Raw genomic sequence first — 25,305 nt, 5'->3', positions numbered from 1 at the left:
ATGTGTTTGAATACATTACAATACAGAGTGGAGCCAGCCTTACTGCTTGCTAAGGTGTTTGCTTTGTCCTCTTGTCCTGACTGTGCCCAACAGGCCTCTGAACCCCTCTGGGCTCGGGAGCCTGAGGAATCTGCCAATTAGTGTTGTGCTGTGGACTTGTTCAAATGTCTTTGTTCTGAGCTAAGGGGTTCAGGAGTCACTGGGGAAGAAACTGAAGGAAGGCTCTGGGTGTGGTTTTGAAGCTCTTGAAAGGGTTGAGTATCCTGAGGGATCAAAGGTGACTAGGTTCAGCCCTACAGCCCTTTCTCCTGGAGGAGAGACCTGGCTTGAAGGATCCGCCTTTGCCAGTTTCAAGGGAAGGGGGCAGTGAGGGTGGGTGCTTTGCCCTCCTCCTGGGAGCTGCCCCACAGCTGCAATTCCCTGTTGTCCACTCAGGAACCCTGCGCTAGTGACTTTTCTTGTTTCCATGACCCAATATCAGGCTGGAAGCAACTGAGGATGGAAGGACTTAGCCCAGCTCACAGTTGGAGGACACAGTCCATCTCGTGGTACATGTAGGAAGCAGAGTTGGGCTTCCGTGGACTGAACTTGGGTACCTAACCCACAAACTTCACTTTGGGTCTTCCCATCAGCTCTGGGTCTCTTTGGAGAACCCCACGGGACCTTGTCCTTAAGTCAGAAGTCCCCTGGGGACTGTGGCAGACAGTCTTAAGGACAAGAGGACAGATACTTTTTATATAGCCACCGAATGAGATTTCCAAAAAGCTTAAAGGAGGAGAGAGTTGATGAGAAAAGGAAGCTAACTGTAAGAGAGCCTGGAAATTTAATCACAGAATTAAGACCCGCCATTAATCCCTTGGAAAGATTAGGGAACCGAATCAGTGTGTAAAATATTCAATCAGTGTAGGAGCCTTCAAGGTTGAGAAAGCTCATCAAAAATGCAGAGGAAAAGATAAAGAAATTAAAAAGGCAAGAGGGGAGTTTAGAGATGCGGAGAGGAGAGCAAGGAAGCTGGGTGTGGACACTCACTGCTCTAGAGGGAAGCGGTCATTCTGCTGTGGGGAGATCGCAGACCCAGGGAGGAATGGCAGGGGTCAGAACACAAGCTGGCTGTGGATGGACAGACACCTCACAGAAATGTCTTGCGAGTCTGAATTTTCCTGTGGTTCAAATGTGTTCTTACCCCAAACCATGGTCCAAAACAATCTGCCATGTTGGGAGATGGGACCTTTGAGAGATCCTTAGGCAGTGTGGTCCCTGCCAACACCAGTAGACTGATGCCAATTCCAGTGTTGAAGCCACAAGCGGATTCTCTGTTGACCGCTTTCTCCCTCCCTCCCTCCCTCCCTCCCTCCCTCCCTCCCTCCCTCCCTCCCTCCCTCCCTCCCTCCCTCCCTCCCTCCCTCTCTCCCTCCCTCTTCCCTTTCCCTTCTCCTCTCCCTACCCCCCTCCTCTTTTCCTTCAGCTGCCCCCTGCCAGTGCTCCTGGAGAGTGTCCCTCAGGGGAAACGGGACAAAAATCTCCTTCCTAAACTCCAGGGTTCCTTCTAGAGCTGGGGGGAAAAGGACACAAAAAGGGACGACAAATTCCAGGACAGCACAACCCTCTTGTGTTTGCTTGTCGTGGTTCTGGCTCCCAGTTGTCCCGGCTGAGATGCCCCCGCCCCCGCCCCTGCAGGCAAGCTGCCCCAGCACAGCAGTGACCTGTGACTTGGACAGGCACAGTAAACCTTTCTCAGAGAACAGGAGAGCACAAGAACAAGGCAGGAGCAGTAGATTCCAAGGCTAGCCCCTCAGGTGCCACCAGGTCGTCGTCCCATCGAGGATTCCAAGGGGGAGGGATCTGATAATACAGATTCATCATCCTGCAGGTCTCATAAGAGGACACCCAGCTTTTCCCTGGACACAAAACCCATGGCCGAAGGGGAGCTGACGGAAAGCATAAGATGCAAGCTTCCCAAACTCCTCCCTCCTCCCTTCCATCTCCACACCCTTTCTTCTCTGGTATCTGCTCTCCTGCCCTTCTACCACAGGGCGGGCAGCCCTTGCCACGTGCAGGCGCCTGGATCCCACACGATATTACTCTTCTAATGTACTAATCCCCAGCATTTGTCAGGCTGAGACAGGATTGCTGGGAGTTTGAGTCCAGCCTGGGCTACCTAGTGAGTTTCAAGCAAGCCTAAGCTATAAGTGTATTCTCTTTCTCTCTCTCTCTCTCTCTCTCTCTCTCTCTCTCTCTCTCTCTCTCTCTCTCTCACACACACACACACACACACACAGATTATGATATATTTCTTTATTCTTTGCCCACTTCCTGGTCCCATGTACTCTGTTTTACAGCGGCACAGAATTGGCTGGACATCTATAAAGGACATTAGATTGACTTCAAATGCCCATTGTCCTCATTTCTGATGGAGAATGGCTATAGAGGTTGTAGAAGAATAAAGAAAATGATTGTACTCTAAAGATGTCAGCCAAGACATGTGTAGAGTTTAAAGAAATAGGCCCTCAAAAACACATCAAATACCATTCTATACTTGATCTTAGCCAAAAGGCAGAGAATTAGAAATCTAGTAGGCAGTTTGAAAGACAGTGCCCCCAATAGGCACAGATGTTTGAACACTTGGTCCTCAGTTGGTGGCGCTGTTTTGGTAATTTGGGAACTGTTGCCTTGCTGGAGGGAGTATGTCACAGGGAATGGGTTTGAAGGTTTCAAAGCCTCGAGGTGTTCCTAGTGCACTCTGCTTTCTCTTGTAGTTCATGATGCAAGCTGCCAGCATGCTTCCCCATGTATGCCTGCAGGCCAAGATCCAAGTCCAAATAAACCCTCCCTTCTGCAAGTTGCCTTGGTCATGGTGTTTATGCCTTGGTCTCCTAGTACAAAGACTACAGGTGTGAGCCAGGCAGTGGTGGTGCATGCCTTTAATCCCAGAACTCAGGAGGCAGAGATACTCCTGTATCTCTTTAAAACAAGGAACTAAAGGAACTACTCAAAATTGTCAAGAGATTGCAGAAATGGGGGTTGGGGAGTGTGAAGACCAGAGTTCAGATGCTCAGAACCTATGTAAATGCTGGTGGGTATGAAGGGGTGTTTCCTCTGCCTCCATGTATACACACATATGTACAGGCCCATCCGCATCCACATGCACTTACACATGTAAACATGCATACACACACAGACACCCACACACACATGAAAATGGGGAACAGATGAAGGAAATGGATGGGGAACTGAGAATGGAGAAGAAGGACAGCAGGTCAGGAGCTGTTAAAGAACTCTTAGGACGGTGAGAGAGAGAGCTTGAAAGTGGCCTGGGACACGGCTCAGTAGACAAAGTGCTTGCCATGCAAATGTGAAGACTACAGTTCTGATCTCCAGCACCCACATAAAAAACTGGGCAAGTGTGGCAACCGCCTGCCATTTCAGCAGAGACAGAGGAAACTAGCTAGCTACACTCACTGGAAGCCAGAGAGCTCTGAGCTCAGTGAGAGACCCTGCCTCAAAAAATAAAGTGGAGGCGGACAATGGTGATATTCACCTTTAATCCCAGCACCTGAGGCAGAGGCTGGTAGATCTTTGTGAGACTGAGGCCAGCCTGGTATACAGAGTGAGGTTCAGGATAACCAGGGCTACACAGAGAAACCCTATCTTGAAAAGCCAAAATTCAGTCAATCAATCAATCAATCAATCAATCAATTAATCAAATAAACAAAATAAAGTGGAGAGTGATAGAGGAAGACACCCTGCTGTCAATCTAAGATCTTCACCCATACATCCACACATATGCATGTGGGAACACACATACAAATACACTTGTATATATAATACACATATGTGAACATACACACTTGAACATACACACATACACACATGTGAACCCCCATACATATACATCTGTGAATATACACATATGTGAACCCTCACATATACATATGTGAACATGCACATATGTGAACACACTCCTCCACACATGCTAATAAGCACACACATACACATATGTGAACACACACATGTGAACATACACATATGTGAATACACCCACAAGTACATGCTGACATGCACACATACACACATGTGAACACACACAAATGTGAACATTCACACAGACACACCCACACATACACATATATGAACTCACACACACATACACACAGAGATGAGAAAAAAGACACTCAGGAAGCGCTGATAATTCTTTGGCATGTAGAAAAAGGTGTAGCTGAGGAACATTCTACAAAAATTAAGATTCTTGTGGAGTTACTGACAAACTCTACAGGATATATAAATGTGCCTCACACAAAATGCATTAGAGTGCATAGTGTTATATATAGCATACATGTAAAAAGTACACACACACACACACACACACACACACACACCATTCTGGATAGGCTAAAATTGAAAAACACAGCAAACACTGGAGTTGACATGAAAACACTTAAATAAGCCACCTGGGATTAATCCCATAATCTTAGCACTTAGAAGACAGGCAGAGAGATCATGAATTTGGGGTAGCCTGGGCTACATAGAGAGAGACCCTGTCTCAAAACCACAAAATTTTACAAAGTGTTTAAGCTTTTGAGAGAGTACTAAATAAAGATTAAAATGAGTGCAAATTGGTCATGCTCCTTTATTTTATGACAAAAATTCTTAGCTTGCATACAATTCCATAAGTGAAACTCAATAGACAGAAACTAAAATGAAAAGCAAAACAAAACAAAAGCAAAATAAAAAACCAAAACAATAAAAATGGGATCTGTCGTTTCCACTCTTGGGGATAGGCCCAAGCACATTTCGGAAAGAAGGGACTTTAGGTCAATATTCATTGCTGTGCCATTCACAAGAGCCCAAGGGCAGACGCAGTCCCAGCAGTCATCAGGAGACAGTGGCAGACAGGATGAGGAGCCACAAGCCGTGAGCATTGCACAGCTGTTTGAGGGAGACGGACACATGTTACTGACATGGATGAAACCTGAAGATACTACACTAAGTGAAATAAGCCAAACACAATGGGACTAATGCTGTGGCCCCATTTCCATCAAGTACCCAGAACAGGCAAATTCGTAGAGACAGAAAGTGGATTATAGGCTACCAGATCTGGGTGTCGGGGAATGAGGAGGTGTTGGTTAATGGCTACAGAGTGTTTGGAATAATGAAAAGATTTACAAATAGACAGATGTTCAGTACTAAGGCCACTGAATCAGAGCAAGCTGGAGAGAGATGACTCAGCAGTTCAGAGCCCTGGCTGACTTCCAGAGGACCCTGACTTATTTTCTAGCACCGCATGGTGGCCAGCAAGTAACTGTAACTTCATTTCTAGGATGTCTAATGCCCTCTCTGGAGTCCTCAGGCATCGCGTGCTTGTGGTGCATATATACAACATCCATACACATAAAACAAACAGATCTTTAAATAAAGTACAGAGGACTGAAGAAGACACCAGAAGTCAACTACTGGCCTACACACGCGCGCACACACACACACACACACACACATACACACACACTTGTATATACCCACACTCACATATGCAGGGGCACACAGGAGTATGTGCACATACAAATGATCAAAATGGAATTTTTTGTTTATTTGTTTTTTGAGACAGGGTTTCTTTGTGTAGCCCTGGCTGTCCTGGAACTCACTCTGTAGACCTGGCTGGTCTCAAAATTATAAAGATTTTCCTGCCTCTGCCTCCTGAGTGCTAGGATAAAGGGCATGTGTCACCACCGCCCAGCTGGGATATTTTATTACAATAAAATTACACAAATGACAATGCTGGAGAGATGGCTCACCAGAAGGGTGCTTGTTGCTCTTGCAGAGGACCCAAGTTCGATTCCCAGCACCCACATGGTGGCTCAGAGTCATCCATAGCCCTGGTCCCAGGGTTCCAACAGGCATGCACATGGTGAATGGTTTATTTACGCAGAAATAAAATTAATAAATTTAAAAAATGTCTAGGGTGCTAGACCAGGCGTTGGTGGCACGAGCCTTTAATCCCAGCACTCGGGAGGCAGAGGCAGGAGGATCTTGGTGAGTTGGAGGCCAGCCTAGTCTACAGAGTGAGTTCCAGGACAGCCATGGCTACACAGTGAGACCCTGTCTTAAAAAATAAAAAACAAAGCAATATACAATATACAATAGAATCTAATGGCTGGCAAGGTTAAATCCAATACATACAAATACAAAGAAAGCAGGAGGACTAACATCAATCGCGGGCTGAGCAGGATTCAAGACTAGACAGGTTAGATGCAGCAAAGAGACTTTATTTTGATAAAAGACAGAGTTATCTCAAATATACAGTGATCACAAATCTATATGCAATCAATAAATAACACCAAAATATATAAAGCAAAGTCACACAGCTAGGGAAAAAAATAAATTCACCCAACGAAGATGGCTCCACCTTTGTTCATTTCCTTCTCTGCCCCAACCTGGAAGTAGGGTAGAGGAGGGGGGCGTGTGAGGACCCCACGCCTTACCAGCCATCTATGCTCACACAGCCAGGACGTTCTCATCAACAGCCATTAGCATCTCACCAAATGTCCCCATTAGGTCCTTTCTGAGTCAGGATTTTACTCAGTGTTAGCTCATCTACTGTCTCCCTAATTCCGGGGCACTGCCTTGGGTTCCCTTCGACTCACATCGTTAGAAATTGCTGGTCAGTTATTTTGTAGGTTAAGCTTTTCGTCTGAGCCTGACTGAAGCTTCCACAGTCACATGACCCTTAAGGCTATCACAGGAGTGATGTGTCTGTCACCTCACCCTCTTGTGGGTGACTATCGTCCCTTGTTTTGCATCATGTTCTTGCTCCCCCTGTGGCCAGCATGTTTTCTGGCCCTGCCCTCCCGTTTTTTGTAATTAACAAGGCTCCTTTCAACATGTTTTGTTGTTCTTTGAGTACACCCCCAATCTCTAGAAGGACAGTAGATCTCAAAATTTTTTGGACCCTGGAGTGAGGCCGCTTCCACAGATGGCTGTCCTCGTTTCTTCCAGTGAGAATGTTACTTAGAAGGCAAGACCTAGGTTTGAGGTGAGCTTGCTGCTGTTGGGTTGTCACGACTCCCAGAACCTGGCAAAGGACCCACGGGTGGAACACGGTTCCTGAGATTTCTATGTCTGTATCCCAATGTATGCACATTTGTACCTGCATTTCCTGTTTAGAAATTGATGATTTTATGCCAACAACCTCAACACCAGGGGATTCATTTTAACTTTCGTTTTCTTTTTCTTGTTTTTTGTTTTTTCAAGACAGGGTTTCTCGTCCTGGAACTTGCTTCATAGACCAGGCTGGCCTCAAACTCACAGAGATCCGCCTGCCTCTGCCTCCTGAGTGCTGTGATGAAAGGTGTGTGCCACCAACTCCTGGCTTTTCCTTTTAACTTTCTTTTTAAAAATTGTTTATTTTAACATTTGGCAAGTATGAGTGTTTTGCCTGCACGTATGTCTGTGAACGAGTGTGTCTGTGCCTCTGGAGGCCAGAAGAGGGCATTGGATACCTTGGGACTTGGGTTACACTGTGAGCTGCCCTGTGGGTTCTGGACATCAAATCCAGGTCCTCTGCAAGAGCAGTCAGTGCTCTTAACCACGGAGCCCTCCCTCCAGCCCTCAAGCTACGTTATTTCCTGTTTTTGGAACTCTTTTCCCCAAAGGTGAAAAATAAGATTTCTGTTAACCTTTCCGTGCAGACTTGATTTAATTAGCACGCATTGCCTTTGTATAACCATCTTCAGTTGTAGCTTCTCCCGTACAGTGACGTCTTGTCACCACACCTGACCCTCTGCCCTGTGGTCTGTCTGCTTCAGCCTCATGGATGCCTTCCTCAGCCTCCTCTTTCTCTTCTCCTCCTCTTGCTCCCCACCCTCTGATTTTGAGACAGGCTGGCAATCCTGCCTCAGCTTCCTGCGTATTGGGGTCACAGGTGTGAGGCTCCTGCCCAGCTTCCTGAGTATTGGGGTCACAGGTGTGAGGCTTCTGCCCAGCTTCCTGAGTATTGGGGTCACAGGTGTGAGGCTCCTGCCCAGCTTCCTGAGTATTGGGGTCACAGGTGTGAGGCTCCTGCCCAGCTTCCTGAGTATTGGGGTCACAGGTGTGAGGCTTCTGCCCAGCTTCCTGCATATTGGGGTCACAGGTGTGAGGCTCCTGCCCAGCTTCCTGAGTATTGGGGTCACAGGTGTGAGGCTCCTGCCCAGCTTCCTGAGTATTGGGGTCACAGGTGTGAGGCTTCTGCCCAGCTTCCTGCATATTGGGGTCACAGGTGTGAGGCTCCTGCCCAGCTTCCTGAGTATTGGGGTCACAGGTGTGAGGCTTCTGCCCAGCTTCCTGCATATTGGGGTCACAGGTGTGAGGCTCCTGCCCAGCTTCCTGAGTATTGGGGTCACAGGTGTGAGGCTCCTGCCCAGCTTCCTGAGTATTGGGGTCACAGGTGTGAGGCTCCTGCCTCAGCTTCCTGAGTATTGGGGTCACAGGTGTGAGGCTCCTGCCTAGCTTCCCCCAGCTCTGTCCCTTCTGGTGCCCACACCCCTGCGAGGATGTCACTTAGACTCTGCACTCCATCCCTGGAAGCATCCTGTGTTGTGTGTTTGATATTCCATGAAGAGCCCCCCAGCTCTGCAGACAGTGACCTTGTGCGGCCATAGCCAGTGGCTTTTGGAGGAATAGGAAGGAAGGGGGAAAGGAGGAATTTTGAGTTGGTTTTTAAAAGAAGCCAGGCATGGTGGTGTACACTTAATCCCAGTGCTCAGGAGGCAGAGGCAGGTGGATCTCTGTGAGTTCCAGGACAGCCTGGTCTACATAGTGAATCCCAGGACAGCCAGGGCTGTATAGAGAGCCCTATTTCAAATAAATAAATAAATAAATAAATAAATAAATAAATAGAAAAAAGAAAGAGAAACAAGTTGGAATGTGTACCTGTTGCCTAGGGTGTATTATTCTAGAGTTATTATTAATAAGCCCTCCCTGTCAGAAATCACTTAGAGAGGGACAAAGGAAAAGCTCTTTAGTAAAAACTCGTGTCCCCCTTTGGCTATTGCTGAAAGAGGAAGCTGCCATGAACAGGAGAAGTTTTTGCTAACGTATGTACACCACATACCGTCATCCTTATGTCCCATTCATGTCCTGGCCCCAGATCACACTTTGAACAATTTAAACAGAGACAGGGTCTGCAGGTCTGGTCACTTGAGATGGGAGATTTACACAGTGAGGGTCTTGTCAGAGATATTTCCTAAGTATACCAGTGGATCTTCTTGAGTAGCTGTTACCCGGGGTCATGTTGCCCCCTGGCAGAGTTATGCTGTCCCTGATAAGAACGCAGGGACTCATCTGCAAACCAGGACTTAAAGATGGCCGTGACCAGCCAGGCGTTGGTAGCGCACGCCTTTAATCCCAGCACTCAGGAGGCAGAGGCAGGCGGATCTCTGTGAGTTCGAGGCCAGCCTGGTCTACAGAGTGAGTTCCAGGACAGCCTCCAAAGCCACAGAGAAACTTTGTCTCGAAAAACCAAAGGGAAAAAAAAAAAAAAAGATGGCCGTGACCCTGTGCTGACCCCTTGAGCTGCCCCTTAGACTGCTGGTTCCTAACCTGTGGGGTGCCATCCCTTCTCAGGGGTTACATACCAGATATTTACATTACAATGCATAATAGCAAAATTACAGTTATGAAGTAGCAATGAAATAATTTTATGGTTGGGGTCACCACAACATGAAGAACTGTGTTAAAGGGTCACAGCTGTAGGAAGGCTGAGAACCGCTGCCTTAGAGGTATGCTCTTTGATATGGGGATGGGCCTAATGGCTGCTATATCAGGGCTGTCTCCTTTTGTTTATGGGGATGGAGCCTCAGTGGAGGTCAATCCTGATGAACAAATGTTAGCATCCTGCCATCCTAAATTTCTGCCGTCTCTGACAGTCCGGGGTAGCACTGCTTCTCTTTGGGGTATTATGGAGGCAATGTGTCCTCAGTTAAGTTCTGCTTTTGTGTCTTAGTGACTCCCAGTAAATCTGTAAGTCCTGTACAACATCAATTCTATCACTTCACAATTCTTCAACATCAGCATCCTGATTTGACTGGGGGTGGGGTCGGGGTACCTAAATATTCAGTTCCAGAGAACAAAAAAGACACATTTTTAAATTTTTCAATTTAAATTTAAAACAATCTTATTTTACATACCAATCCCAGTTCCCTCTCCCTCCTGTCCTCCCATGCCCCCCAACACATACATTTTCTTATTTGAGAAAAAAAAACCACCCATCGATAGAAAAGTAATTAAAATGAATAGGAAACGTATAACTCGGCAGGTGTACTGGAAGCTTGCTCAATCTAAAGAAATAGCAGGGAGAACTGGATATGGAAAGGGCGCACTGTGCAGGTGGATTACTTTCCATCTCTAGGAAATAGATGACTTTCCAGGGGAACCATGACATGCTTCCAAGTGTGTGTGCACGTGTTAAAGTAGCATAATTTATCCCAAACCCTGAAAATGAAATCTCAGGAAACTACAGTCAGCTTTACCTGTCACCAGAACTGCATGAGACTCTTTCCAATGCCTCAGCGTGAATATCCAGACCCACGGCGGCGGCAGTGTATAAAGCCACTGGTGGCTTAGCCTTCCCCAGAGAATCGGAACAAACAAGCTGTGTGCATTCAGAGAGACACACTTTAGGTGATTTATTCATGGCATTGGGAAGGCTTGTTAAATCCCAAATCTGCTATATAAGCTAGCAGGCTGAGACCCAGGAGACAATGCAGTTCAGGTCCAAAGGCTTCTGCTGGCAGAATTCCCTCTTACTCAGGATGGGTCAGTCTGTGATTGTTGAGGGCTTCAACTGATTGGATAAGAACCACCCACAGTATATGGGCTAAATGACTTTATTCTAGGTCCATAGCTTTAAATGCTAATCTCAAAACAAACAAACACACACTACCACAACCACCACCATCACCACCAACAACAACAAAAAAACCAAGACAAAATTTGAGACTAGGGAGATGACTTGGGGTTGGGTGGTGTGTGTGTGTGTGTGTGTGTGTGTGTGTGTGTGTGTGTGTGTGTGTGTGAGATAGAGAGAGAGAGAGGAGTGCGTGTGTGAGTGTGTGTGCTTGTGTGTGTATGTGTGTGTGCTCCTGTGTGAGCATGTGTGTGCTTGTGTGTGTGTACTCCTATGTGAGTATGTGTGTGTGATCAAATACTTGTTATGCAAACCTGATGACCAGATTTGATCCCACGACAAAAGTCAGACTCAGATGCAGGGTGTTTATCTGTCATCCCTGGAGCTTGCAAGCCAGTCAGCGGGGCCTATGAAGGAAAGTGGCAGACACAAGAGAGACCATGCCTCAAATCAAGGTGGAAGGGGAGAACCAAGTCTTGAAAGTTATTTTCTGACTCCCAAACACACCAAGACATGTTGTATACACAGATACACATACTACACACTAAAAATAAACAAATACCAAATAAAACAAATCCAACCATTCAGACAAACAACAACAAGCAAAAACCTCCAGAAACAACCACAATAGGCTGTGGGTGATAATTCACTTACTGCCCAGTCTGCCTTCTTGCAATATACCCAATACAAGAATAGGGGCTGGAGACATGGCTCGGTAGTAGAAGCATGACTGCTCTTCCAGAGGACCAGAGTTCAGTTCCTGGTACCCAAATCAGATGGCTCACAACACCTGTAACTCCAGCTCCAAGGAGATCCTCTGGCCTCTTCAGGCATCGGCACTCATGAACACACTCACGCACGCACGCGTGCACGGGCACACACACACAGACACACAGACACACACACACCCAACACACTTACCACACTTACATGTATTTTAAGAACTAGGGGTGGAGAGATGACTCAGTGGTTAAGAGCACTTGTTGCCTTTGCAGAGGGCTGGGGGTTTAATTCCCAGCACTCACATAGCAGCTCACAACTGTCTATAACTCTAGTTCAGGGATGGAACACCATCATCTGGCTTCCTTGGGCAACAGGTGTGGGTGTGGTGCACATGCAAGCAACACACTCAGACACAAAATAAAACAAACACTCAGACACAAAATAAACACTCAGACACAAAATAAACAACACTCAGACACAAAATAAAACAAACCAGTATTTTTAAAAAAGTCTTGCTTAAACTTTTCACTTTTTTAGAATTTCATATGTGAGTGCTGTATTTACATCATTTCTATCCTTGTTCTTGACCTCTTCTTTTATAAACACACACACACACACAGAGAGAGAGAGAGAGAGAGAGAGAGAGAGAGAGAGAGAGAGAGAGAGAGAGAGAGAGAGAGATGCAGAAATGTTTGTTCAAATATGTGGCCACCATGGTCTAGCTAGTTCATACACATACAAGAAGTGGTCAAAAACAGCTGTCATGAAGAAGAGGACTAGGAGGGAAGGTGACAGAGAATTCCGAGTCCTGGCCTGAGGAGAGACTTCTTTCCTGCCAGGTCCAATGAGAGGCCTCACAGTCCTTGCTAGGGTGGAGGGGGCCTACAGGGTAGGGGAACTAGATCTTTACATTAGTTTCTCTGTGAAACGTGGAGCCTGGTCCTAAGAAGAGGGACCCAGAGAACATGGCAGTCTCATAGCAAGAGTCTTGGACTGCCTGGCAGATGTCCCCGAGAGACTGGTCTTTGTATGAATGTCTGAGGCCGCTGTAGCACGGGACTGCAGGGGAGAAATGGGTTTGCTCGTAGTTCCAGAGGCTGGAAGTCCAAGACAGAGGACCTTGGCCCCTCTCCGCCCTTTCCACAACTGTGTCCTTATTGTTCTCATGGTAGCTGCAAGATACCTGACCAAAAGCCACTTGAGGAATGGAGGGTGTATTTTGCCTCGTGGTCTATGACATTTAACAGTCCATTGTGGTTGGAAAGTCGTGATGTTGAGGGTCGCCAGAATCGTCGGTCAGGAAGCAGAGAAAGATGGCTGCTGGTACTTGGCCTGCTATTTCTCTTCTTGATTTGGTTAGGACTCTTGATTTGGTTAGGACGAGGGCCTAACCGAATGGATAGTGCCAATCACATTCAGCAAGTCCCCTCCTTACTCAGTAAGCCTCTCTAGAAATATACTCCCAGACATGCGCAGAGATGTGTCTTGGCGATTCTATGTTTGGTCAAGTTGACAGTCAAGATTAACCACTGCAATGTTTCCAACTCGGTGGACAAGCTTTTGGTTGTACAGTAGAGGAGGGACAGAAGATGGGGGTACCCACAGAACAGGCAGGTGGATTCCCACAGAACTTAGGGCACATGGTGGCTGCTGGACATGGCCAGAGGAAGACACGACGTTGGAAGTAGAAGCTGAGTAAACCCTTGTTGCATCCTAGCCAAGGAGACTGGCCTGTGGGAGCATCATCTGCAGTAGGGTTGTTGTGAGCCAGAATGGACTGGCCTGTGGGAGCATCATCTGCAGTAGGATTGATGTGAGCCAGAATGAGACCTAGAGGTTCAGTTGTGTGTAATGTGACCCTGTTGCTAGAGTAGAGGCTGGAGTCTTGGAAAGGGCCAAGGAGGGGGAATTCCTTCAGGTGCAGACAATTTCCCTGCCCCCACTTCACATTTCCTAGGACCAAGGAGGCTTGAACCAAGGATGGGGCTTCCAATTGGGCGGTGTGGCAGGTGTTTTGTTAAACAAAACCAATCCTCATTTATTATCAGTTGCTTTTCTTAGATTCTAATTCTTATAACTTCCCTACAAAGAGACAAGGAGGCTTGGGCTCACCTTATTGCAAAAACAGATCCAAGTCTCTACAGCCTGAAAGACCAGGTTCTGAAGTCAGCACTGTTCAGTGAGAGTGCAGGCTCTCAGCCTCACGCCTGCAAGCGTGTGAAGTCCTTGACTTACTTCTAGACAAAGTTGGTCCTGACCAAACTCACAGACTCCCTCAGTTCCTGCAGTAATTGTGTGCACACGAGTGTGTGTGTCTGTGTGTGTGTGTGTGTGTCTGTGTATGTGTGTGTGTGTGTCTGTGTATGTGTGTGTCTGTGTCTGTGTCTCTGTGCGTGTGTGCGTGTGTGTGTGTTCTGGTCATAGTGTAACTGGGCTTTCCAGGCAGTGAAATCTGGCACCTCTCTCTCCAGGGTATCTGAGGGAGATGGGACTGTCCTGGATACACAGGTCATAGAGCCACTGAACAGAACTCCCCCTTTCACAGCCAGGACAATGAAGCCTGTGGAGGAGTCCTTGATGTGACATGCTTCCCCTCTGCTTTAATGACTCAAGACTGGAAAGACTTTGTCCTTTTCTTCTCACATCCTGGCTAGTGCACTGTTGTCCCTGCCTGACGGTCTCAGAGGACAGTCCTGGATGGAAGCGGCCATCCCGGAAGCCGTGGCTTTTGAGGAAAAAGATGGTGGACCATCTATTTTCTCTGCCATTTCCTATGTGAGAAAGGCAGGCTCTTGAGCTTGGAGAAACCCAGGGCATTGTTGTTGCTCACTGGGGATGTTGTAAGAAGCAGGAGGGGCTGATGGGATGTTCCACACTGTGGCTTCCCTGGGGATCCCCTCCTTTGAATGGCAGCTGCTGCATTCTGTTACTAGCTTGACATGGCTCTTCTCAGAGGGTTTAATTCTTTCCTACCTTTGGTGGCTGATGGGTCAGAGCCCAAATTCTCCCTTGGCACCTTGCCATCCTGCTGCCACAGCTTTCTGTCCCAGGATAATACATTCAGAGATATTCTTTCTAGAGGGCGACTCTGTGTCCAGATGTTCTGGTGTCCTCATCCGGACAGGGTACAAAGACAGGCACCATCTTCACATCGCCGAATCTCTTCAGGGGTTCTGTGTGTCCCACTCTCTTTGTGGCAGTCTGGGGAAGGACATGTTCTTAACACTTATGGGTCTGGGATTGGTGCTATTGAAACTGTCCCTGAAGTTTTGCACCAGTAATGGCTTGGCCTGAAGCTCAGAATAATTGAAGGTAACCAGAAAGTCATGTGATCTGTTCAAATATCATTAAGGGACAGGAAGGAGACTTTTTGATAGGATTCCTTTGAAGGTAAATGATTGGACTAAAAACTCATATTAAGACTGTGTTGACTTCAAGCTGTTCAGTAAACTGGCCATATATTTAAAAACAGAGAGACAGAAACCACAAATAAAACACTGTTCGGTCTGTAGCTGCTTTGAACATGAATGTTTAATTACAGAGATGTAAAGGTGACATGGTATTAATATGTACTCTTATATAATTTGTCATAGTAACAGCTCAAAAGAAAATTTTAACAGCAATTGGGGACATTTTACTTCCTTGGCATAGATGTCACACAGAAGCCAGTAAAATGTTAAGGCCGAGTGTCTTTGGGACTTTTTCGTCAGGGGCCTGACCTTTTTTTTTTTGTTGCTTTGGCAGACATATCCCTAAGGAAGCAATCTGTGACAACGTGTCTCAAGAAAACCAGGTTATGTGGCTCTGTGGAAGCAGAGGAAACTCAGCTGTCAGTGATGGTGCCTGTGAAGTCCAGTCAGGGGCTGTCAAGGCCTGGTTTGAGAAGCTGTCAAGTCCGGTGAGGGTCTGGGTGGGACCTGCTTCTGCCTTGGGAGACCAAGACATAGAAATGCTAACTAACAAAGGAGGTAGAAGCCAGGGTTCACAGCCATCAGGACAAACACGGGGGTGAGCTCAACAGTCTAAAGAATGAGTGGTTTTGCTGTTGGATTGCTGAAGGAGAGTGTTGATCACATTGAAAATAATTAGTTCTATTAAGATATGTGTGACATACTGATGGGGGAAGTCCTTCTGTGTATTTGTTGTCCTATTGGTTGATAAATAAAGCACTGTTGGTCAATAGGGAAACAAGATAGATGGGGCTGGGAGTTGAGGAGGATTCTGGGAAATGTGGTCAAGAATAGAGGGTCACCATGTGATCCTGATAGGAGAGGGCACAAGTCTGGCATTCTTGGTAAGATAAGACCAAAATATATATTAGTAATTATGGGTTAATAATTAAGTCAGATAGCCATTAAGAAACCATAGCAAATGGCCAACAGCTTCATAATTAATATAGTGTCCTGCGTGTTCATTTGGAACTGATGCAGCTCAGGGACCAGGCTGTTGGGAGAATGCACATTACATATGGCTCCCGAAACATGTGGCATTAATTTCCACATAGAATGACAAAAGCTTAAAAGGTATTTTAGAAGCAAAAGAACAGAGAGAAGCATGGTTTCTTGTAGAAGCTGGGGGTTCACAGCCGTCAGGACAAACACTGGGGGTGAGCTCCACAGTCTAAAGAATGAGTGGTTTTGCTGTTGGATTGCTGAAGGAGAGTGTTGATCACATTGAAAATAGCTCTATTACGATATGTGTGACATACAATAAGCAATTCTGGTTTTAAGCTACAGTACAGCGGGTTTGAAAATGTGTCCAGTTCTGTCCCTGCCACCAAGGTTGAGATGCAGCTCAAGTGTCTCTGTAGAGTCAGTCCTCTTCCAAGAGCCTCCTCGCTGGACCAGTGTGAGCTGTATCCCAAGGCCTGTGGAGGAGTCTGACTCTCTCCATCTCTCCACGCTGAGCTTCCGACTCATCTTGCCATTCTGCTTGGTTTTCTTTTCCTGACAGGACTGTCATAAGCATCCCAGGCTGGCCTTGGACTTGGAGTCTCTCTGAGCCTCCAGAGTACATCTTGTCTCCCTGGCTGAGTCTGACCTGCCATTTCCCTGAGTTCTGATCTGGCTCTCCCCTATGTGTTCTCTCCTGGAATCCCCGCCCTTTGCACCCCATCTCTGCAGGAGACAATTCTGTACACTTTTTGGGGTCCTGGGGTGCTCATGGTAGGAGAACTGTCCCTGGGGTGACTGGTCTTGCTCACACCACTTCTGCTATTGACCTGGTGACCTGATATTTGGACTGCTGTCTGCTTTCTCAACACCGACACAGACCCAGCTAACAGAGAGCCCACGTGTGTCTAGTTTGCAAACCTTGGCCTCCTCAAAGCAAAGCATGGGGAAATACACAGGTAGCTCTTGTTAATCGTTCATTTTGAAACAGTCTCAAAGCCAGGGAAAGGTTTCAGGGCCACCATGCAGCACTCTCATGGCTTCTGCTCTGGTCAGGGATCTACTTACGAGGAACCTTCCAGTTACTTCTAGCAAGCCTATCTTTTCCTCCTCCTCTTCAGTCTGGACTGAGTTGCCTGTTGGCTCATGTGCTAGACAGTTTTAAAGAGACAGGCCTTTCATTCTGGGTCAGCTTCCTTAAGCTGGGTCCTTGAATGTGTCTTCATGTCCAGACACAGACTCCACTTTGTTGGCAGGAATTACAGAGTGCTGCTGGACACTTTCCAGGGCACCGAGTCATGAAGCACACCGCTGTTGGTGTGGCTTTAATTACTGAGGGAAGTTTTTGTGCCAACTTTCTTCCCATTTCTTCCCATTTCTCTTCCATGATCTCCAGGTAATTTGTGGGGACAGATCCTGAGACTGTGTCACATTGACTATGTCACAGTTTTGGAGAGAGGGGGACATTTCTGATTTACACTAAAGAATGACAACGTGACAATAACTCTCATTTAATAGGAGCTTGGGCCACCTAACGAAGCCCTTATGTGTCTTAGTTGGATACTCCATCCATGAGAACTGGGTACCCATGTCACTTCCTTTTCCAGATAATGGAATAAAACCATCTGTAATGATGGATTTTGAGCAGGATGCCTCAGGTGTCACCTAGTTAATCACTAATTCTTCTTCTGCTTCACATAAATACAAACAAATGAAAATCTGGCAACTAATGTGAATATTAGCCAAGAAAGAGTTAAAAGAACCAAACAGAAGCCTGGATTTTCCTTTTGCTGCTTAAATAATTCTGTTTGTGACAACTAATGACCCGGAGGTTCCATTTATGTGTTGGTAGATAATGTACCTTAAAATCTGCAGCTGTTTTAAAATTAGATCAAAGAAATTTATTTAAAGCCACCAGAGTTGTCAAAAATAAACCCCACAAAATCTCATTATTTCTACCCACATAAGGTCAGCAAGTGCGAGAAAAATGAAGGATAATGACTAAAAATGTCAGCCCAGACAAAGCCATTTGGAAACTAAGCCAGGACAGAGACCAACCCCCAGGAATCGGAACCTGGTTTCTGTGTGTGAAGAACAGAGCCACCATGGGCATGGTTAAAATATGAAGATGGGCGGGGGACAATTTTGATGCTGGTCAAACATTATGAGATTGAAATAATTTCAGACGCCCTAGAGAAAGAGACCATCATTTTCTCATGTATTAATTATGAATTAGACACTGTCTATCAATCTTTGTTTCAATTCCAAATGAGTGTTTTTATCTGAGGTCTTTTTTTTATTAAATCTCCCTTGGGAGGAGGATGGTGGATTTACAGAGATTTTACTGGGCCCCATTTATTATGGGCAATTTGCTGTGGCCATAAATTTTGCGGTTGAATGGCAATAATGAGTAGGAGTCAGAGCAAGTGGTGGGTGGAGGCTGAGAAACTGGGTGAGACCGGAAAGGCAGGTGTGTAGACCCAGTTTTTACCTCCTGATATAGCTCAAGAGGATGCTGGCGAGAATGATCGCTCCGGCGCCTGTCCTCTGGATGGGAACAGCCCCCTCCAAAGGGACCGCTCCACTCCATTACTTACCACCGTGCTTAAAGCAACCGTGGCATCCATGAGGTGACACACACCTCAGCCTCTCCTGAGGCTCCTTGAGGCCTCCTGAGTTGGACACTGAGAGGTTCCCAAGAAGGAAACACAGACAAGGAAACAAGTGACTTAAAAGGCTAGGCTTTTATTGGGTGTCTGCGTGTGGAAACCGTCTATAAGAATCGGAGCCCACCAGCCACAGACGAACTGGTTCTGTTTTGGGCAGAAAGGGAGAGGGAGGGGAAGGAGGTTGAAAAGATGTGGTTCACAGTTGGCCATTGTGAGGGGGTAACCATTGAGTACTAAGTTAGAGCATTTGTGATCCATAAGCATCTTTCCTGGCTGGCCACCACTGGGGTCCATGGGGCAGGACAGTCAAAACTGTAGAGAAACACATTAATTTACTGCTAGAAACCAAATTACTATAGTGGCTGGAATGGTCACAGTTCAATCAAAGTGGGACGTTTATGAAATGGTGTGGCCTTGGTTAGCACTGTGTGCCTGAGCAGGGCATGGAGCTCATGAATGACCTCTCAGGTTGCTGAGCCCTAAGGAAAGACTACACTTCCCACACATTCCTGAAGCTACTGTGATGGGGAAAGTCCTGTGTATATGTCAATAAAGAACTGTTGGCCAATAGGGAAGCAAGATAGGTGGGAATAGGAGTCGAGGAGGACTCTGGGTAGGAGAAACACAGGGAGTCAAGATGTAACCCCATGGGGTAGGAAGTCCGGAAACTTCTCCGGTAAGAGAAATACTTAGATTAACAATTATGGGGTAATTACTTAGGTCAGACCTAGCCAGTAAGAAAAAGCAAGGTCAACAGCTTCATAATTAATATAACCTCCTGTGTGTTTATTTGTGACCTCCTGTGAGTTTATTTGTGACTGATGCTGCTCTGGAACCAGTCTGGCGGGAAGGCTTCCCTTTACACTACTGATTTTTTTTTTTTTTTTTTGGTTTTTCAAGACAGGGTTTCTCTGTATTGTTTTGGAGGCTGTCCTGGAACTCGCTCTGTAGACCAGGCTGGCCTCGAACTCACAGAGATTCACCTGCCTCTGCCTCCCGAGTGCTGGGATTGAAGGCGTGCTTGGAGCTACTGATTTTAAACAAGCGGATATCAACTTCTTTTTTATTCAGACGATTGTTGGTATGGATTTCTGATGATGTGGCAGGGTCTGTGTCTCAACTAATACCACAGGCAAGGCAAGGATCTGTTGTCATTGTTTTGGGCTGATCAGACTTTGCACCCTTGTGACAAAATATCTGACAGCTGGGGTGGGACTTTCTTGAGTTTCTGGTTTTTTGGCTGTGTTGATTTGGGGCCCACCATGAGGCAGAAGGTCATGGTGGTGGGAGCTTGAGGCAGAGGCTACTCACACCATGTCAACAGGAGGGGTCAGGGCAAGAAAAGCCTTCCAAAGGCATGCTCCTGCCCAGTGCCTCATTTCCTCCATCCAGCCCCTTAGCTCTAATTCTTGCCACCTCCCAATAGTCTACCCAAACTTTGAATCCACCGCAGGATGAAACTGTGGATTAGATCAGAAAACGCATTATCTGATGGGTGCTGGAAGCATGCTTTACTAGCCTCAAGGTAATGAGGACTAACTCTCTAGGGATGTCAAGATGACTCAGCAAGTAAAGGTGCTTGCTACCAAGCCTGATTTCCTGAGATTGATTCCCAGAACCAACATGGTGGAAGGAGAGAGCAGACTCCTTGCAAGTTGACCTCATATCTCCGCATGCTTGCTATATATGTGCACGCACACTTGCACGCACACATGCACACACACACAGGCATGGGCACACATCATATGAAATGCAAAAAATTTAATATAAAAAATGAACTCAGGGAGCCAGGCGTTGGTGGTGCACGCCTTTAATCCCAGCACTCGGGAGGCAGAGGCAGGTGGATCTCTGTGAGTTCGAGGCCAGCCTGGTCTACAAGAGCTAGTTCCAGGACAGCCTCCAAAGCCACAGAGAAACCCTGTCTTGAAAAACCAAAAAAAAAAAAAAATGAACTCAGTTTTCATGCTGTCTTTTTATCCCTGTGACTATGGTCTCTTCTAATTATCAGACTCAATTCCTCTCCAGTTACTTGAAGACCATGGATGTTGGCACAAAGTAGGCTTTAGTATATATTTATTAGATGACTGACTGACTGAATGAATGAATGAATGAAGCAGACGTGTGAATGTGGTGGGAACTGAGACAGAGACACCAGAAAAGCATGGGGTAAGAGCCACCCCCAGCCCCTACTGGAATTTACTTCTAGAGATTTGTGTTGAGCATAACAGTGACTGAACCAAATAGTCACTCACCTTGCTTACAAGGTGAGGTGTGGGGTGGGTGTTTGAACTGGATTTGAGGGTTTGTTGTACTCAGGCCTTAGATTCTGTCACTCGTTTAGCCTCTTCCTCTTGGTCACAAGATGGTTAAATTCCAAGTGTCTATTCCTGAAGGAACAATGGCGGAAAGAGGCCTGTCAAAGACAAGAAAGGTAGAGCCAACCAAACCTGTCTCCCCATTCCTCAACCAGTTTTCTTTTTGTTTGTTTTAATAAATCCTTAACATGTAGCCAAGGCTAGCCTGGAACTCACTAAGTAGACCAGGCTAGCCTTGAATCATGAACAATCCTCCTGCCTCTGCTTCCGAAGTGCTGAGATAATGGGCATGAACCACGATACCTAGCTCAATCGTGGCGCCTCCTAAGAGGCTCAGTAATGGGCGATGTCCTTCTGTATAGATTTTTCTTTTATTGGTTGATGAATAAAAACACTGTTTGGCCAATAGCCAGGCAGGAAGCATAGGCAGGGCGATCAGACCAGGAGAATTCTGGGGAGAAGGCAGAAAGAGAGGCTGTGGAGAGATGCCATGTAGAGACCAGGAAGTTGGGATGTACCAGGTGTTTTCTGGTAAGATAAGGCCATAGATTAGTAGTTATGGGTTAATAATTAAGACAGAGCTAGCCAGATATCGGCCAACAGTTTATAAATTAATATGTCTTTGTGTGCTTATTTTGGGCTTAAGAGTGACAGGACCTGGTGGGACAGAAACTTCTTCAACTCAGGCTTTTTCTGACCTTTGCAGTATCAAGGATAAGAATACAAGGGGTAGGCACGCATATTTAAGAGGCATAATTCAAGCCAACAGTTAATTAAATGACATACACTTGTCTTTACTGTCTTGTCAATTATACTCTCAAGTGTAAAGGCAAAAATACATGTTAAGCTATAACTTTTATATGAGTAAAGATCATCCCATATCTCAGACAGTAGAAATTAATGATGACTGAGTGTGGCCAGGTGTTGGGTTGATGAGTTGGCGAGGTCTGAACAAGTAATAAAGTTCAAGTGTACATAATTCATGAGTCATTATATATTTATCTCAGACAATTGGTGTTTTTCTTTATCATCTCAGCAAAATCCAATAATTATGTTATGAAGATTTTTAGAAGTCGGGCAGTGGTGGTACATGCCTTTAATCCCGGCATAGGAGGCAGAGGTAGGGGGTATCTCTGTGAGTCTGAGGCCAGCCTGAGCTATAGAGTGAGTTCCAGGACAAACAAAAACAAAAAAGGGTTCTTAGAAATTTAACATGAAAGTCCTGCAGCAGGAATTGGTAAATCATAGACTGCAGGGGCTAGAGAGATGGCTCAGAGGTTAAGAGCGCTGGATGCTCTTCCAGAGGTCCTGAGTTCAGTTCTCAGCAATCACATGGTGGCTCACACCCATCTGGAGTATCTGGTGCCCTCTTCTGGTGTGCAGGCATACATACAGGCAGAACACTGTATACATAATAAATAAATAAATCTTTTAAAAACAAAACAGCAACATAAATTACAGACTGCAGCCAAGCCACCTGTTTTTGTAAATAAAGTTTTATTGGCACGCAACCATGTCTTTCTTTTATATATTGCCAGGATTATTTGTCTAGCATGCATGAAGCTCTGGGTTTCATGCCTAGCATATAGGTGTGGTGACACACACCTGTAATCTCAGCACTGGACAGGTGGAGGCAGGAGGATCAGGAATTCAAGTATATCCTCAGCTATGTGAATTCAAGGCCATCCTGGGACACATGAGACCCTGTCTCAAAAAATAAAAAGGTGAAACATTTTGATTCATGCATAATTCATATCCACACTAATTTTATAATGCTAAATTGTATTTAATTAAAAATTTGTTTCATCTGAGTGTGGTGGTGCATGATTTTAATCCCAGCACCTGGGGGGCAGAAGCAGGGAGATGTCTGAGTTCATGGCCAGCCTGGTCACAGAATGAGTTCCAGGACATCCAAGGCTGCACAGAGAAACCCTGTCTCAAAAACAAAAAACTAAAAAGTGAAATAAAATAAAATCTCTTACTATCAGTTTTTTATAAAAAATAAAACAGCCCTCTGCCAACCAACATGCAAATAATTGCCAGGGTGAGGGTTTCCTAGTGTGCTTCTTGCATGCTCTGCCTAGACCAACAGCTATACGGGTTTGAGAGCAACATTGTTGGATATGGCCACACGTTCTTCAACAACCACGTGCAATTTCCGTGGATGTCGTTACTGGTGAGGAGGAAGCTCGAGTGGTGGGAACACACAGGTTCCCTTCTTAACTCCTTTCTAGCAGGCACTGCAGAAACAATGCTCTTCATGTGACAAGACAGCATTTCCCAGCACTGCCAAGCAATCATCTTCACAACAGCATCAGGGTACCAGTCAATAATCTTAGCAGGGGAAGCATTTGGATGAATCCAAAGTAATGGTCCATGTTGCCACAGGACTGCAGTTGGCAATTGAGCTGTCTTAAAAACACACGGATTAAAAGGTAGTGACTCCTCAATACGTTGTAATTGTGCTTCCTGTAAGGCCTCTTCCACCATCTGTAAGGCTCGGTGGGCAGCAGGGGTAAATTTTCTGGGTGAGGAGATATGAGGCTCACCCTCCAGGAGATCGAAGAGGGGTTTTAGATCAGCAGATGGAATTTTTAAAAAGGGCCTCAACCAATATATATCTCCCAGAAGTTTCTGAAAATCATTTAATGTTTGTAAGTGGTCTTTGCGAATTTCTATTTTCTGAGGAACTATGTTTTTGGGAGTAATCATTGAGCCCAAAAAGAGCCCTGTATCTGCAATTTGAACCTTTTCTGAGGCAATCTCTAATCCCCACTGTTTTAATTCAGCCACCAGCATGGGAAAAGCCTTTTGTAAAACATCTAACTCTTTGTGACAAATAAGAATATCGTCCATATAATGGATCATGATTAAAGATGTAAATTGCTTCCTAATTGGCTCCAAAGCCTCCTGCACATACAGCTGACATATTGTTGGGCTATTGGCCATGCCTTGCGGCAGTACCTTCCACTGAAATCTCTTGTCTGGTTCCATATGATTAAGAGAAGGGATAGTGAAGGCAAACCTTGGTCTATCCCGTGGGTAAAGTGGAATAGAGAAGAAACAATCCTTAATATCTATAATAATAAGCTTCCAATCTTGAGGAAGTGCAGAAAGCAAAGGAAGTCCTCTTTGAACAGGGCCAAAAAGATGCATCTGATTGTTAATGGCCCGCAGATCGTGGAGTAATCTCCACTTCCCAGATTTCTTCTTAATAACAAAAATTGGTGTATTCCATGGGGAGGTAGAAGGCTCTAGATGCCCCAGCCGTTCCTGTTCTTGCACTAATCTTGTGACAGCCTCTAATTTTTCAGAGGATAGAGGCCATTGAGAGACCCATAACGGCTCCTCTGTTTTCCATGGTATGGGTCGTGAAGCCTCAACGGCCCCTAAATAAAACCCAGTCCTTTTCTACCCCGATTTCCATGTTGTGTAATGGGTTTTATTCTGCCTTGTTCTTGCCTACCCAAGCCTCTACCCTTTGTATACCCCATCTTTGCCATAATGGCTGATGCCTGGGGGGAGTATTCATTAGTTAGGGTCATGCCCATGGCTTGTAACACATCCCGTCCCCATAAATTTACAGGGAGTGGCAACACATAGGGGGTAAAACATCCCTGTTTGCCCTCAGCGTTCCTCCAGGTTAAGGCTGAGGCACTGATGGCAGGAGAGGACTGGTATCCAAGACCTTGTAGAGAATGAGATGAAACAACAGTGGGCCAAGACTTCGGCCACCAATGGAGTGAAATAATGCTTTTGTCTGCTCCCGTATCCATTATCCCTTCAAATTCTTTTCCATTAATTAACAATTTTATTGTAGGTCTCTCATTTAGGGGTATAGCCAGATAGGCTGAATCACTTCCAGAAGATCCCATAGCCCTTTTTTGTAAAGTGTAGGTTTCTCCATCCCCGAGGGAGGGCAGCAACACCAGTTGTGCAATTCTATCTCCCTGCTTTATAGAAAATACACCCCGAGGGCTAGAACAGAGAACTTGAATCTCCTCTTTATGATACGGGTCAACAATCCCAGGATATATAATGAGTCCCTGTAAAGTTAAGGAGCCACGGCCCAGAATAAGCCCAATGGTGGCAGGGGGCAAAGGTCCAGGGGAATGGACTGGGACCGGTTGAACATTCATTTGGGGCATGAGTAAGAAGTCGGAAGCGGCACGCAAGTCCATTCCGGGGTTCCTCGGAAGCCTCTACTTCCTCTTGATTGCTTTTCTGAAATCGGTTCCCATATTTCTGAGGGCCCTGGGACCATGGGCCCCGTGACCCGTTTTTGATTGGGGTACCTTGGGTTCTTCAATAGGGGGCAGAAGCCTCCC

Source organism: Mesocricetus auratus, unplaced genomic scaffold (assembly GCF_017639785.1).
Source record: "Mesocricetus auratus isolate SY011 unplaced genomic scaffold, BCM_Maur_2.0 Super-Scaffold_6730, whole genome shotgun sequence".
Taxonomy (NCBI): domain Eukaryota; kingdom Metazoa; phylum Chordata; class Mammalia; order Rodentia; family Cricetidae; genus Mesocricetus; species Mesocricetus auratus.
The sequence above is the reverse complement of the archived record's forward strand: the minus strand, read 5'-3'. Positions refer to the sequence as shown.